Source organism: Coturnix japonica, chromosome 5, assembly GCF_054131305.1.
Source record: "Coturnix japonica strain WE chromosome 5, WE-NBRP24, whole genome shotgun sequence".
In the NCBI taxonomy this organism is placed as follows: Eukaryota; Metazoa; Chordata; class Aves; order Galliformes; family Phasianidae; genus Coturnix; species Coturnix japonica.
In genome coordinates, this window is record NC_140667.1 from 53048829 (window position 1) to 53065988 (window position 17160).

The 17160-nt window shown below is 42.8% G+C and overlaps 1 long non-coding RNA gene across 1 annotated transcript in view; it reads right to left on the reverse strand.

Moving 5' to 3' along the window:
- Positions 1 to 4223: 4223 nt before the first annotated feature.
- LOC107315466 (uncharacterized) overlaps positions 4224 to 17160 on the reverse strand; it is an 89789-nt gene continuing 76852 nt past the window's right edge. Inside the window, exon 3 of the long non-coding RNA XR_001555920.3 lies at positions 4224 to 8162. This is a non-coding gene — a long non-coding RNA (uncharacterized LOC107315466). The remainder of the gene's footprint in view (positions 8163 to 17160) is intronic.

Consider the following 17160-nt stretch of genomic DNA (forward strand, 5'->3'; position numbering starts at 1 on the left):
ATACCAATATATACATATAAATTTGTCTCCAAAGAATTACCGATCATATAGTTTGCAGCCAACAGATACCTGAACAGAAGGAAATACTGAGGCACTGCAGGTGAGTATGAGAGACAATGGTCTCATCAAGCCTGAAGCCAAGTGCTTCGCCTTGAATGACCGTAGGAGCTGCTGTCCTGTTTTTCTGCACATCATCAGTGTTTGAGATAAGAGGGTCTGAATACACTGACCTAAAGAACTGCAGAAAATTAAATTTCATTGGTCTGTGCAGTCAGGGTGTTGCCCATTCCTATTACCCATGCAGGCATAGGATGTGTATATTGACGGTGTCATGAACCAAGATTTCACAAGATATGATATCATTACGTTGGTGGCTTGAACCTTCCAATGCTGGAGAGATCTCTGAGATCCCAGATCCCATTGTATTTGGTGAAAGGTGGAGGCATTCATCCATCAGACAGACACCATAAGCATGGACTTTCTAACAACAGTCATGAAACCGAAGAGAGTATCAATTGCAAATGTAAGAGGGAGCTAAGCACAGTTTCCCCTAATCTCTTGGGGATCCGGGTATTTATCTCTCTGCTTAATTGAATGAATGGGAAATTAGATAAAACTTTGCAGAGTAAATCTTTTGGCAAATGTGATACCCGAGTAAAAAATTTTCAGTGGACTCTACATTTTCACAGCTGCTCCTTTGTTTTGTGGAAGTGTATTTTGAATGTAAGTCCTGCTTATATTGCATCCCTATTAATTCTAATGTACATATGAAATGTCCTCTTTCTAGCATGTAAAACCAGAAGAGAGACTAAAAACAAATAGCATGTGTTTAAAATGTTTTATGGAAGGTGGCACCAATATTTTCTGAAAGCTTCCACCAGACCAAGCCACTGTTCTCTGATAACAGTGTTGTTATTCAAGGCCAAAACTGGAACCTAAAATTAAGTATGAAATATTGGAAGAGGTGAGAGTACAGGCTACTTAGCCCTGTGAGAGACATAAAAAGAATGTATAGACTAGATAGAATGTGTTTCTTGCTTCTCTACCAGCCTACTTACGTCTGTGATAAGTTAAATCCTCTGTTTCCTCAGTAACTGCAAAGAGAGAGTTATTTTCTTTTTATTTCAGCAAATCCTGTGACCATCAGAGCCATATTTTATGACTCACAGCATGATGAAATACTTCCATACGCTGTGTGAGCGATGGAAATGTATCTGTGCTCCCATTTTGTCATGTGGGATGGAGTTCTGCAAATTGGTCTGCAGATAGTTCCAGATTTGTCTTTTACTTGGGGGACTTGGGAAATAGGACCTCTGCAGGAACCTGGCCATAGCAGCTTCTTTCTCAAGAGGCTTTCCACAGCTAAGCAGCTAGACATGCTCATGTCCCATAAGTAATATACACCTTTGGGGTGCTCATGTGGGGCTGCTTGTGGAATTGCCGAATTAGTTACTCATGGGAGGATGTGCATTTGGACTTCCAATCTTGTGGAAAGGGGGGAACGATGGTATGTGGACTTCAAGCTATTCCACAAGTGGCATGGACCAGGCTCACCAAAAGACCCCATCTAGCCATCCTAGAGCCAGCGCTCAGTTAGCTGCAAGATATCCATAACCTCTGGAATGAGCATGGACAAGTGAGGGAAGATTTTGGTACCGAGTCCTGTTTTAGTGATCCCTGTCTGTACCAAGGGATTACGAGCAGGTGGAAAATTTGGAGCATCAGTTAGGATATTTATTTCAGTGTGAGAAATAGTGGATTGGATAAAATACCCTCATTTGAGTGGCACTGTCTTTCCTTTGGTTGCAGCTGTGTCTCCAGGTCTTTGCTTACCAAAACAAATGCTAGCACCAGGCCATCGTGGCCATTATGGCAGAAAATACAGAGCAACAGAGGGAGATCCAGTGAGGAAGAGGTCAGATGTGGTAGAGATACAGGAAACTGAACTGAGGAGGAGGAGAGGCACTTTGCCAGTCAGGGGAGATGCAGAACTTACCACCTGCTACCACAGAAGTAATTAAATCGTGCTCCAGAAATGGATAGTCCATATCCAAGTGAGGCAAAACTGATCTCATACAGATCTATTCCAACCTGGAGAGTTATTACATCTCTCTATTTCTAATTATGCTGTTACCCAGTATGATGCCAACTCCAAAGGCAGAACCTGTGTCACTAAAGAACCTTTTCTATGTGGAAAGAGCGATTAGTGGTGGTGATTATGAGAAATTTCGGAAATAGTTCCTTTTTATATCCGAAACTCCCATCATTTTTTTAGAACACAAAGCAAAGGGAATGAAAAAAAAAACCAACTTGAAAACAAAAGCTGAGATGATTTTTCTTCTGTTTAGAATAAATATTCAGTTTGAGATAACTCTTCAATAAAACTTCAACCAAAAAGTGGAAGAAGGAATGTGTGAGTACCATTAAACATCTCAGCTCCCCATCCAGCAGCATTCATCCACATCCTGCTCTGAACCAGTTGTGCTGCTCAGCTCTCAGAGTGATGCTTGCAGCATCTTTTTTCCTCATTTCCTTTTCCTCAGAGGCAAGGAAATCTGACATTGCATTTTTTTTTTTCTGATTCAGGGATAGTAGTTATTTGCCCCAAATGACCCGCATGGTGCTTCTCATCTTCCTGCTCTCTGGATCATTCTGTATGTGCTGAATTGTCCCTGGGATGGGGGAACAAGACTCTTCATATGTGTTTTCATTCAGGACCCAGTAAGACCCTTATGAAGAAGCAGAAATATTCTGGAGTTGGAGCTGCAGAAACTGATTCAGTGTGCAACTTGCCATGCATGGGGTGATGCATGACCTCACCAGGCTGGACTTAGAGATATGTTCAACGTGGCTGTTTCTGTTGGTGACACTTCTATAGTCAGATATGCCTTGCCCATGGCAATGTCATAGAATCATGGATTCATTTGAGTTGGAAGGGACTCTTAAATAACATCTGGTCTCACTCCCTCACAATGAACAGGGATACCCACAGCTTCATCAGGAGCTGAGAGCCCTGTCCAGCCTCACCTCAGGTGTTTGAAGGGATGGGACATCCACCACCTCTCTGGGCAACATGTGCCAGTGCCCTTATTGTAAAAAAAAATTTCCTTATATCCAATGTAAATCTCCCTCCTTTCAGTTTGAAATCATACTCCTGCAAAAGAGTATCCCCTTCTTTCTTACAACTCCCCTTACTGACAGGCTTCTCTCAACTCTCCCTGGAACCTTCCCTTCTCCATATTGCAAAGCCCCAGTTCTCAGTCTGTCCTCGCAGGGAGGTGTTCCATCCCTGCGATCATTTTGTGGCCCTTCCTCTGGACATGCTCCAGCAGATCCACATCTCTCCTGTTCTGTGGACTCCCCATCTGGATGCAGTGCTCCAGGTGAGGTCTCACAGCACAGAGCAGAGAGGCAGGATCCCCTCCCTCGCTCTGCTGGCCATGCTGCATTGGATGCAGCCCAAGATACATGTGAATGAGGGGTGGAGAACAGCAAAGTGCAGGTGTTTTGAGGTGACTATTTTTGGCCTTAGTGCACATCAGGGATATATAGCTCTGTGTTTTGTAGATCTCTGCATGACCAGGCCCTGAGTCCTGGTCTTGACTTAAGTCAAATGACAGCAGTAGGGACCCTTCTTTTAAACCTTTACACTTAAAAAGGACCTCCTCAAACACATCACACCAAAAGCCTATTTGTGCCCTGATTTACACAAAGGGACTGGGCTGGAACTGGGATGAGATATGGGATGAAACCCTCTGCACTGTCCCTGCAGAAAGACCTGGGCCTCCAGCAAAGACATGCAAAGGTAGCCACAGAAGCAGTGTCAACACCTTCCCCGATCCCTTTGGAGCACCAGTTCTCCGTTAGATCCCCCAGCTCCTTGGCTGACCCCCATTTCTTCTGGGCAGTGCTTTCTTGTTCTCTGCCTCGCCACCAAGGGCAGACTTTTGCCCAGCATTGTTCTTCTCTCTAATCTTGGTCATGTACTCTTTGGCATCCAGATACATAGGCATTACCATCCAATGTTTTGACATTTATTCTGTATTATTCAATCAGGTTTGGTTTTTTATTCTGCGGGGGAGGGAGGGGGAAGCTCTTTCAATCTCCTTTTCTGTTCAGCAGCGTGGTGGTAAATAGACTGGATACGAGAAGCCAATCATGAAATTGCTGCCAAGAGGAAAAGAATTAAAAAGAAGGGGGAAAAAAAAACACCCAAGAGAGTAATATATATATATTTTATTAAGTGAATGGGACATTCAGCTTTGGACATGACCCTCTCATGACAAAGCCCTCGAATGAATAAACCATCCATTGCAGTGTCCCCTCAGATTCCGCCCCAGTGCCCACAGCCAACCCCGACTCTGAGCCAAAAACTTTTGCTGTCGTATCACAGGACATGGTAATCTCCCACATCCCGTGTCTGTAACCCAGAAGCCACCTCCCCCTAATATTTTACGTATTCCTGAAATTTGTTTGCAAGAGGGCAGGAGGGAAGATAACGGCGGTGACTTGAGCCGAGTGGGAACTGCTGACTGACAAAGTGTGTAGTGCAGTACGGGTGCTTTCTGGCTCTCTAATTATCCTTTTCCTTCTTGACTCCAGTATCACATGTAGCCATGTGTAGAATCATAAAATAATTATGCAGTGTACAAGCTTTCTGGGAGCATGTACCACTGTTTTCCTAATTCTTTATCGCTCCCATTGATCGTGGCGTGTGTGCATTGATCCAAGTCGGCCATCTGGTTGGGGAAGATAAGCGTGCGAGTGTCTTTGCATTGCACTGTCACTCAGGGAGGGGGGTACATTTTGGCTGTAGGGAATTACAGGGGCAGGATTAGCCCTCTTCCTAGGAGTAAACTGAATTTTAAATGTAGTGTTGCAGCTGCATGGACCATGTTGCTAACTTCTGTTTTTGCCCATAGACTGGGTAGATTTTTTATTCTTCCTCTTATTATTATTATTTTCTCCTCTTTCCTGCTCAGACTGTATTTGGAGATAGAGATATGGCTTGCATTAAACGGAGGGGAGAGAAGGGAAAAGGAGGAATGTCCTCCTCTGCACACACCAGGCTCACGAGTGGCTGCTGTGTTACAGGATTTCGAAATGGCAAAACCAGCTTTAAATGCAGGCAAGGACCCGCTGGATTGAACACATTTCACAATAAGAATCATTGGCCCAAAAAAGAAAAAAAAAAAAAAAAAAAGAAGAAAAAGATGAAGTTATCAGCCTATGACAGGAAATTAAAGAGTGGATATTAATCAGCTCTCTTAACTTCTATTAATCAAGACAAATAACCCTAATCGTGTATTATCGGGATGTGTATGTTTAATAATCAGCAACAAAACAATGGAGGGGTTTGGTTGGGGTGGGTTGTTTTTGGTTTTTTTGCTATACTTTTTTTTTTTGCCTGTCAGTTTTCCCTGACACAATGACCGTATCCTGCAATAACTTCAATTTGGCTGCAATATTCCACCCGAAATGGCCGTTGTGTGCGTGTGTGCGCGCTCACACCCCTGGTCGTCCTTTTGTGAACCGTGATCGTGGCCATTGTTGTCTCATATTCTGCAAATGTATGGAAGGTGCCTCAAAAGCCTTTCCTCTAAAATTGAACAATTCTGTCAAAAAAGATTAGTTCTATTTTGTCTGCTGCTTGCTGACTATTCATGAATGTAAAGAGAGAGGGCTTGGGTGTCATACTAAGTTGCTAAGGTGGCTGGCTTTCGGCTATTGACTTGAGGATACCCAACCAGAGCCTACAAAAGAGCAGCCAGAAGGAGAGGAGAGAACTGGTCTGCCATGTGTTTCAGCTATACCTTCTTTAGCTGCCCATTTATTTCTTTTGTTGCCACAACTTTTATTGTCATACAGTTGAAAAAAATGTTAGACACAGGCTTCAGGCTGCACCAAGCAGAAAAAAGGATTAGCATATCACTAGGATCATCTTACACTGAACCAAATTCTTTTCAGGATGTATAATTAGTGAATACAGTCTCCCCCCTCCTTTTTTTTTGAGGGGGTGGGGGGACCCCATGGATAGGGAAAATTAGCTCAGACCTCTGGGTAGGAAATGAGAAGAAAGAGAAAGAAAAAGTTTCCCAGTTTCAGGGAGGATTTATAAGGGCTGTTTGCTCCCGTAAGGCTCGAGCATCATGTTTAAGAAGCATTTTGCACAAATGTGTTAAAAAAAAACATCTTTTTTTTCATACCCAAGCGTGTGCAATTACCTTCCCTGATGGGGAACAGGAGGAGGGCGATTGTTTTTAGAGCTGGCCCCAAATGGAGCAGCCAGAGGCATAGGGTCTCAGCGCCCACGCTCTCTGACAGGGGCTCAGCACAAGGCATGAAGCTGAGGATGCATTACTTTATGCTCCCCGTGTGTGTTCATGGCTCCCTTCTGCCATCTGGGAACTGCACACTGCTCTGTGCACTGCAACAAAAAAAAAAATACTATTTCTCCTTATGCCTGAACCTGCATTATCAGAAAGCTGGAGTTAGTACTGAACTACAGCGTGCTGTGGTATATGCATTTTTAAAACAAGAGAGAGCTGGAGGGGGGAATTAATGGTCTATTCTTTAGAAGGGTATAGGCAGTTTCAATGATGCAGAGATAGGTGTGAGACAGGCAATGGTACCATGTCCACAGAAAGCAGCAGAGCTCCCACCTGGTATCAGTGGGGAAGGCAGAGCGTTTGCCTTTTTGTTGGGATGGTTCAGCACCCAGATACTTGGCCCCAAAAAGCATCGATTCAGATCCCATATACAGTGTGGTGTTCTTGCAAAGTGAACTACCAGCAGAACAGGATTGTGCCTATGTTAGGGTCAGGGTAAAGAGGACGCATTCAGCTTGCTGCACGCATCCCAAATCCAAGTCCATGCTACCTCCAAAGCTCAGCTGCACCTCTGCACCGAGCAGTTTGGCACTGTAGGATAAAGCCACCTGGGCATGGTGTTTCCTGCTCCCATCAGAGCAAAATTCGAAAGCAGCATCACTCTGGGAAGTGAACAGAGCTCCTCTTTCAGTGCAACGGCTGGTAATTTCACCGTGTTTAATCACGCTGCACGTTTGACATCATTGCCTTTTCAAACTGTTCAAACCAATTGTTCCACCAAAGTAGCAATTGGACGTGAATATTCAGACGCTGCTCTGGGGTGCTCGGTCATAATTGGTCACATCATTCACATGGTCTCCTTCCCATTCTGATTAGAAGAGGGTAGAAATTTGCTTCATGCAGATACTTAAACACCCACACATAAAAAAAATCTCATTTAGCACAACTATTTTTTTTTCCTGGGGGCTACTACAGCCACTTGAACGTTTGTAGTCAGAGGGCACCAAAGGGGAACAAATAAAAGGAGAAGTCAATTAAAATGGTAAATGTAGGAAAAATGGTTTCTTTCTTCACCCAGTTCAGTTCCCACTGGTGGTCCTGCCAGTACGCGGGATTGCACGCAGGTTTTGTGTTGGATGGAAATCATGCCACATGCTTTATTACTGAAAGTGGAAAATTTTAACTTTAGCTCCCAAATGCAGCTGTACTGATGTTTCCAGGGGTCCAGAGCTCATCCTGGGAGGTGGTTGCCAACCCAAACGTAGATGTGAAGTTCAGTGCAGAGAGCATGGTAAATTCCATGTAGACTTGGGGGTTCTGTGACTTGAACACCATGGAGCTAAGAAAAAAAAATGCATAGGGTCCAAGATATATTTGGGCAGAATAATCTGTAGCGTGTTACTCTATTTGATGAGTGCTGGGTCACGTACATAGTGGGGATCTATTGTCCATGTGGATCTTCTCTTGACTTCAAAGGAAGGATTTTGGTGAGGGCTGTCTTGAGCAGACGTGTAAAGCAGCCACATCAGGCACTGTGGCTTATGATCTTCTTTATTATGCTCTGATGCACCAAAGAGTGTGTGAAATTATGAAAGGGAGTGACTTAAAAGCAACCACTTATTTACAGTGCAAAATAGAAAGCCTAGTGGGATATTCTTAGATCACAAAAAATTACTCTTTGGTGGCTGCGTGGGAGGCAACCCAGGGTGGCCAGAGGAATCAAGGTATGTCATTTTTAAGGAAAAAATGATGATTCCCGAAGTCCCTCACTGAAACATTGGATATGGCTCTTCTTACTGAACTTCATGCTCTTCAGCTTCCAGCAAAACCCAACTGAAGGAGAAGATAAAGAAAAAAAAAAAAAAAAAAAAGATAAAAAAGATAAAATTAAGAACAGAACAGCAGAAATATTGTTATGGTTATGATATTGTTACCACCTGCAATTTTGCAATCTTGGTAAAAATCATAAAATCAAAGAAACATAGAATCAGTTGAATTGGAAGGGACCCTTAAAAGCCATCTGGTCCAACCCCCCTGCAGTGCACAGGGATACCCACAGCTCCATCAGAGACCCATCCAACCTGACCTTGCATATCTGCAGGGTACGGGCACCCACCACCTCTATGGGCAACCTGTGCCAGTGCCTCACCACCCTTAGTGTAAAAAAACTTTCCCTCATATCTAATCTAAATTATGCCTTCTTTTAGTCTGAAGCCATTTCAGAAATGCAGTTAACTTGCAAATGAGCTGATATAGCAGCACCTAGGCTTAGCTCCTTGGTAGTGAGCACCTCATGAAGACAAGGTTGCAGTGGTCACCTTGGAGAGGCTTGCTTGGGGCTTGCAGTCTGCCATGCTGCCTTTCTGCAGCCCGTGGGATGTGTTTTCTGTAAATAAATGTCGCTTAATAAGTATTCTGTGTGCATTTTGTCATTAGTCTGGTGCTACAGAACCACGCAAGCCCAGCCCTGATTTATAAAGCTGTTAAAATGTTTGACCTCGTTTCAATAAATGCTTCAAGGTTAATTACAACAAGCATTCTATGTACACCCTCTTTGTTTCAATTGCCCTGATGATCTGTGGGAGGAAAGGATGATAACTTCTCCTCTTTTAAAAGCGACTGCATTGCAAAAGTGTAAGAGTTTGCTTTTCTTCCAGTTTCATCTTTGCCTACACTTTGATATGTGATGCACTGAGTGATGAGCTGTGTCTTCCTGGGCAGCACCTGAAGAGTAATAAGAATCATGTGAGAACTGAGGGGGGAAAAAAGGAAAAGTTGGGAGTAAAGAGTTGGAGCTTTGCTGCTGGGTGGGATGTATCCATAATGAGGTAAACAAAGGGATCGTGTTTTATTCCTCGTTGCGCTGAAAACAAATTTCACAAAATAAAAACCAATTTAAGTTTCTTTTAAAAGAACGGGGAAATATTGAGGAAAGTTAATTGAAGCACATTCAAATTACAATAAACACATACAGGCACAATTATCTCCTTTTGACTAGTGTGTGGCTTGGAGATGTTTTTATCTTTTGTTTATTGCACTATTAAAAATATGGAGAGGCACCAAGAAAGGGTAGATAGCCACCATATGGAATTACATATTTCCCCTATTTATATTTAAATAACTGTCCGTGAGAAATTATGCACAAATCATGCAATAATTCCCAACTGAAAGGACTGTTTAGAAAATAAAAATTCTGAGGCACAATATTCTTTTCATATTAAATTGCCCATTTTCTGTACATCTTATACGTTTGTACAATACAAAAAAAAAAAAAAAAAGAAAAAAAAAATACTGCATTATAGCCCAATACAATTTGTTCACAATGCTAATGAAGATGGATAGAGGACATTGTAATATACTGTAGTAATTCATAAGCAATGTGGGAAAACAAGACAAACAGGCTCAGAAAGCTGGAGCATAATTTTTTGTTCCCATTTTCAGAGTGAATAGTGGTAATTTTAATAACCTGCTGGTTTGACAGATTTAATGATGCCGATTAACTTTTATTGCTTGATTCATGCCACGCTCACTTTGGGGTGAATGTTTGTGCTTGTAAAGTTTGAGTGGTTGGTTGGAGGGAGCTAAAAAGAAGCTCCTAACACCCCATGGAGAACTTGGCAAGCTCCAAAGCTTTCTGCTTGGGATGCCACTCCCTCCCCAGAGAGGTGCGTTTCAAGCTCACATCTCACTTTGCTACAGTGCCATCAGCCCTTAAGCAAGGTCTGCTGTGGGAGAAGGTAAAATGGTTTCCAACTAAAAAAGGGGAGATTTAGGTTGGATGTAAGGAAAAAGGTTTTTATAATAAGGGTGATGAAGCACTGGCACAGGTTGCCCATAGAAGTGCTAGTGTCCCATCCTTGGAAACACCCAAGGTCAGGCTGGATGGGCCCTGAGCTCCTGATGGAGCTGTGGGTGTTCCTGTTCATTACAAGGGGGTTGGACCAGATGGCCTTTAAGGGTCCTTTCCAATTAAAATGATTCTATGATTCAACAATTCTATTTTCCCTTGTTTTGTGATGGAAGGGACATCTGCACACCTAAAGGTGAAAGACCTCATGGGAACATTGGGTCCGACTTGGCTTGGAGGGCCTTAATAGTTTTTTATTATTTATGGGTACAAGTTCTGATTAAGTGGGACTTAAGTGACTGTTAAGAACACTTCCAATATGAAAAATCCTCCGCAAGAAGAAATATATAGTTAGCAAAATATCCAGCTTTAGTTTAGGACTCCTTCATAAAGGAGAATTACAAAATCTTTTGACTTTCCATAACAGCAGTGAAAACTTCCAAATCAGCTATTGTGTCAGGTTCCTTACAGGCTCAATACACTTCAAATTCTACTTGTCTGTCCCTCTCCAATAACTCTAATACTTCTAATTTTTGTAATTCATTCAACATCTCTGACCTAACTCCTTCAATTAATAGGTTTAAATCAGGCGTCTATAAACCTTGGTTTGGAACTGGAGGATCTTTAAGGACCCTTCCAACCATTCTATGGTTCTATGATTCTATGTGACCTGCTGTAAGCACTTTGTGTGTATATATGTATATGTATGTGTGCAGCCAGGAATTGGACTTGTTAATTGTTATGTGTCCCTTCCAACTCATGACGATCTGTGGTCCTATGGCTCTCTATACACACAGGCGTGTGTGTTTGCCATCTTTTTTTTTCTCCTGCTGCAGTGTTGGTTAATATAGAGAAAACTTCCAAGATAGTTTCAGGTCTGTCAGAAAGTGGCAAGAAATACAGAGAGTTTGATGTGAGTTTTATGCCTCTCTTCTTTTTAAAATGTAGTTAGATCTCCTCTTTGATGCTGCTCTTATGGATCAAAAGGCTCAGTTGCTGGGAAAACTCTATTTGTTTTCCAGGGAGTGTTTCAGGTTGGTATTTTGGGAATTATAAGGAGTTTTTGGTACATTAACACTAAAGGAAAAGGTTCTAGTCCAGTAAAAAAGGGATTTTATGGAGTGCTGCTGTCTGTTGTGCAACACTCATCACTGTGTTTGCAAAAGCACTCTGCTAAAGGCATCTGATCCATGTTAAACTCTTAGTTATCGTCCTGGTGTTCTGAGCCCCCATTCATTTGATTCATGCCCTGCCTCTCCATCAGCTCACAACAGCTCAAATGTGAAGTTAGTGAGGAGCAAGAATCATCACCAAATGCTTGTGTAGGGCACAGGGAGCTCCTCTCCTGGGCATCACAACAGCAGAGAGGCACGGTGGTGAGCTGGGATAGCAGCAGCACACTGGGTATGCTCCTGTGTGCCACCTGCCTCGCAGCCATCTCTCCTCCCCACTTAATGAACAATTAGCAACAGTGCCCTTGTAACCATGGTAGTTTGAAGATATCAATGAAACAAGGTTGAAAAGGAGAACTAACTCCATTAGGCCAAGCAACTGATCCCAGTATTATGATTTAAAAGTTAGAGAAAGCTCAGCCTTGGGAAAAGCACGTGGAAGATGAATGGAACAGACACCACAGCACTGGCTTCATTTTCAAAGTTGTATTTTACAGAGAACTTCATATAAAAACACATCCACATCCTCTCCTGGCTTGTGGTTATCTGCCATGTGAGAAAGGGGTACATCTGGTGCCATTCAGGCAGTGAGGTCCGAAGGAACCAAAGCCACCAAACTCCTAAGTGTGGAGGAGCACCCATACCATCCCCTCTCCATCACAGCCCTGCAAGGAAGATACAAACTTCACAGGCTGTATTCAACACTTAACATTTTTTGGACAATTACCATTTATTTCTCTCCCTTAGGTCCAGTTTTCTCTGTTTGCCCATAGCACTGTTAGAGAAGAACCTACAATGCAGTGTTCCCTAAGCAAAATTAAATCCAGAAACCTCCCCTCTGTTTAGGCAGTGCTGGTCAATACAAATAAATAATATGAAGCCCTGGAATGACTCATTTGTAAGGAACACACCTGCATAACCAATCCCACAGCTGTGGGGCTGGAAAGGCAAATAAAACAGCTGTAACCCAAGCCTGGAGGGTGCTGGGGACTTAGGGAGGGAAGCTGGGCATTCAAACTGCTGTAACCCAAGGAAGAAAATCATCAGCCTATATGCCTTTCACAGCATTTGAAGGCAAAATGGTTTGTGGCTTAGCCATTGTTTAAAGGCCATTCCTCAAATTCCTTGTTTACTGTCAGCGGGGTGAGTTGTGGACTCTGTGACTTTAGCTGTTAATGGGCCTAAACACTTCTGCCAACAGATTAAGCTGTGCTGAAACATTAAGAAAATTGGCCCAAACAGAGATAGGGAACATTCTTGTTTAGCTGTTGTTTCATTTACATGAGAATCATTGTTCCCAAACAATAGCATTTCCATATCGCCCAAAGAGCGGGCAATTGGGTGAAACCCATTCTGATTCTGTTAAATGGCAGAAATTGTTTGTTTGTTTGTTTCTAGAGAGAAAGAAAAATGCTCATTTTCAGCTGGAAGGGGTGAGCAGGTCCGAAATGAAATCCAGCCCCCAAATACCTCCAGCTGATGAAGGACTGGGAACTCACAGGATGGGGCAATGCTGAAAGAAAACATGAATATTAACAGCTGTGAATGTGCTTAAACCTATTGCTGACTGTGGGAGAAGAGGAACAAGCAAAATTAGTCCATTTGGGGATGGAAAGAACGAGTTTATAGTGTGGATTTTTATTATTTTTTTTTTTAAATAAATAGATGTGCTTTTGCTATGACTCATGCTACTGGGTTTCCTAGGTGATCCATTTCCTCCTGTTGTTTCTATATAAGTGCTGCCACCTGAGCTTGTCCCAGGTTCAGTCCTCAGGAGAAGGGTTAGTTTGATGCTCAGGAAATGTAATTTCTTTCTGTCTGGATCCTACAACTATTATTTGAATTATAGCAGCACCTGGAGTCATCAGCCAAGATTGCAGCCCCCAAACATGAGGCGATGGCCAAGAAGCCAGCAAGATCCAACCAGCTCCCTGTCCCCATGGGCATGGCCAGCAGGGAAGGAGCACTGGGACAGGTCATTGCCAAGCCCACAGCAAGGAAGAGTTGGAGCTGTTGTGGGCCCAGGCATCTCTGTAACATAGGTGAGTGCTTCTGGTTGGGCATCACTGCCTCCTCAAGGCCAGTATTTACTGTGTGCTGCTGTAAGGAGGGGTGGATCAGCTCAGTACCTTTTAACCTTTTTTATTGCTGATTAGTGCTATGAGATTTATGCAAAGCACCATTTGACATTTCCTTGCTTTGGGGGGGTCCTGCTGTTTTCTTTATTTTATTTTTCTTCTTGACCTGATAGTTTTGGCCAATGCTACTGTTACTGGCAGTTACCTTTGGCTGCTTTAAAGGCCACCAGATGTGAGGGGAAGTTTACATTTTCCCAATTACATTGTCTTTGAACGGTTCTAAACTTGACTTTGATTAAACCCGCTAATAACAAGAGAGGTTCCTTTTTATTATTATTATGATGAATGTCACTTGCTCGAGTTGAAAAGACATGCTCTTAATACTTGCTTTTCATCTAAATCAAGAAAGCAACACTAAGCAAAAAAGTATTTAACTGTAGCATATAGGATTGTAAAGATGGTAATCAGGGACACTGGTAATTGAAGCTTTTGGGGGAGAACCTTTCTTCTGAATCCTTCAGTCTGTTTAATAGGATAAAATTAGCTTGAGTGGCTTGGTGTTTGAAGAGGTTATGATATAATTGGAGCTGCCTCCTGGGTTTGCTGCTGGACAAGGCGATCAGGTGGAGACACGGGAGGGCATGGGAACCTCTGAAGTACAAGACTCAGCTTCTGCCATACTAATTAGCCTAAATTAGCTATGCCAGTTTTCTGCTTGCTTTTGAATTTCCCTGATAATGCTTTTATCAGGAGTGTAAGAAAAGGAATATGGAAACACGCACAAAGTTCACTGCGGAATGGCAAACGCGGTGGTGACTGTCGACTAAGTCCCAGGCTTATTGCTGCAAGCTTCAGGAAAACACAGGGAGAAAAAAAGACTGAATAGCATTAGGAAATAACAAATGGATATCAAGTACAACCCCTAGGGATTTAGAAAGTACTATGGCTTGCGTTCTTGAACACGAAAGTTTACAAAGCATCTGTAAGAAATTGATTATCTTGAGGATTATATACATAGTACTTCGAGGCCAAACCCTCCCCCCAACACTCAGCTTTGCTCTTGACTGCTTAACCCAAGGTGAAGGAGGAAGGTCCTCCTCCAGGCAGAACCAGCTTGGACATCTAAGCTCATGCTCCATCATCTGTAAGGCCTGGAAGAAGCTATTTGTATTCCGTTTGTTATTGCTGTTACTTAATTTTTCACTTCTGACCCACATTAATCAACTCTAACCATGCAAAGAATTTGTGGCATATCCAGCGTAGCTTGCACAAATCTATTTGAATTGAAAATGTGCAAAGGGGTAGAAAATAAGGAGGGTTTGTTGGTTTTCTTTCTGTCCTTGGGACGGGTTGCCAGTGGACAAAGGAAGTCAGGGGAGTGCTTTACCTTTAAAAGGCAAAGAGATGTCTGTCTATAGAGAACAAGTGAAGCTATGAGAAGATAAGTGTTTTTCCTTCACAAAAAGCAATAGCCTTGGTTTGCAGTTATTACGGAGGAGCATTGCCCGTGCCTCTAATGTCCTCTGTAATCGACATACAGATATTATGCGCATGTAGAACTCAACCAGCAACTGAGCCATATCATCAGCTTGATGCAGAACAGGACTCATGACATTAACATGCTCTACTTATCTCTCTTGGGGTCCACTGGTTCTTGGAGGCCATCAATTACTGGATGAGCAAGTGGAAAGAGGTCCCAGGAGATCTTCTGGGCATGAGGAGGAGTTGTGGTTCAAGAGCTCTCAGTTAAGACATTCCTTACACCTCCCATTAACCCTTCTTCCACCTAGTGCCTTTGACTTGTCTCTATCAGGCAATTCTAGGAAAGTTTTACATAGAGCTGTGTGAATTTAGAAGTGGATTCTGATCTCATCTGGAGCAAGCCTTAACTTGGTCATAGGGTTCACAACATTAGAAGTCATTAAACAGATTAGCAGCAACCTCATACTTTGAGATACAACAGGGAGGGTAATGCAGTGGTGAGCTGATCAGAGAGACCGTTTTGGATATGGGAGATATGTGCTCCAGAGCACAATCCTTAGTAAAACTATATTTTATTTAGATACATTCTGTGTCTCAGTACAGGAACATTGACCTGAGGGCACTGCACTATTACTGTTCATCACTGTCTGCTTTCCACGGAAAATCAATAGGGATATCAAGGTTTTAAAATTCTATTAAGCTATTTTATTGTACTTCATCTTAGTCTTCTGTGGAGGGAAGTGGTTGAGTTTGCATTTCTAACTTCTGCTTAAGAGCGAGTTTGAAGGACCTGAAGAATGAGTTGGCTTCACCATCTCTTTCAGTCCCATGTATAGGGTACATACAAGTGCTTGTGAGCTCCTCTCTTAGCTGGAGGATACAGTTCTCAGTGGGAAATACTGTTCTGATTCTGCTTTTGTGGGACCAGGAATCATTCAAGGAAAGAGGCTGAGTCCTGTCTTCTCTTCAGATTCCTACACTCACGGCACTTGGCTTTTTATCAGGTGCAAACACCTGGGTCCTGTAGGCTCCTCAGCTCTGGCACACACACTTTCAAAATCCATCTGACTGCCTGCATACAGACAAGTATTCAAACAGCTTCATCTCCATCCCTGTGGGCCCCAAGGCACAGCACCAGGTATTGCCTGTTCAGCTCCTCCTACTGAGGTCTGCATCCTGCAAATGCTTCTTCACAGGAATAGCAGAGACCAAGTTGTCTCAACATAAATCTTGCTGTAGTAGGTTTGTATTGGTCAATTCAAGATACAAATTTCACTTCTGACCCACATTAATCAACTCTACAAATTCAAGAAATCAAGATTTCTTGGCTTATTGACCATTCCAACTGCAGAATAGTGTGTAACTTGTTTTATACTTAAAAAGAAAAAGTCATATTTATTTTTAAGCTCATTGCTCTAAACTCTTGCTCTAAATGCAAGGAAAGCATTCTGGTCTTGAAAAGTATTATGCTCAGATTAGAGCTTTGAGAGTTGAGAGGGCTTGTTTTTCATTAGGGAAATCAAAACTGGGGACTCTCTGCTGGACTCTCTTCTTTGGAGCCCTGTCCTGTTTTGATAGAAATATTTAATGGGTAAGAACCATGAGGCAAATTCCTGAATGACAGCTAAAGAAGGCACCCTGATGTGATGTCCTTGAAACCCATGATGAATTTCCCCTTGACTTCATGGGATGCAGTACCCAGCATGCCTTAACTCCAGACATTGTCATTCTGCAACCAGCAATGTTTAGAAAGGAAATCCTCTCCCCAGAATCAGAGAATTGGTTGAGTTGGAAGGAACCATTAAAGAGCATCTGGTCCAGCTCCCCTGCAATGCATGGGGACACTCACAGCTCTATCAGGTACTCAGAGCCTGATCTTGGGTGACTCCAGGGATGGTGCACCACCATCTCTCTGGACAACCTGTGCCAATGCCTTACCACCTTTAGTGTAAAATGACTTATTTTCTTATATTCAACCTAAATATCCCCAGAGGATATGTTTAGCATGGAGTGCAGCTTGTGTTGATGGAAGGCTGTAACCAAACACCCATCAGATCCTTTTCCATTTCCCAGTGGGGTAAGAGTCAGTGGCCTGCCTGATGACTGACCTGAAAACAGCACACCTTTGTTTGGGATGTCCCAGGAACATCATGATGTAAGTCAAGACAATTCTAGCTAGAGATGAGAGCACTTTTGCTGGGCTGTTTGAACCAGGCCTGGAGACCAGACTGTAGGTGCAGAAGGGCAGAGGA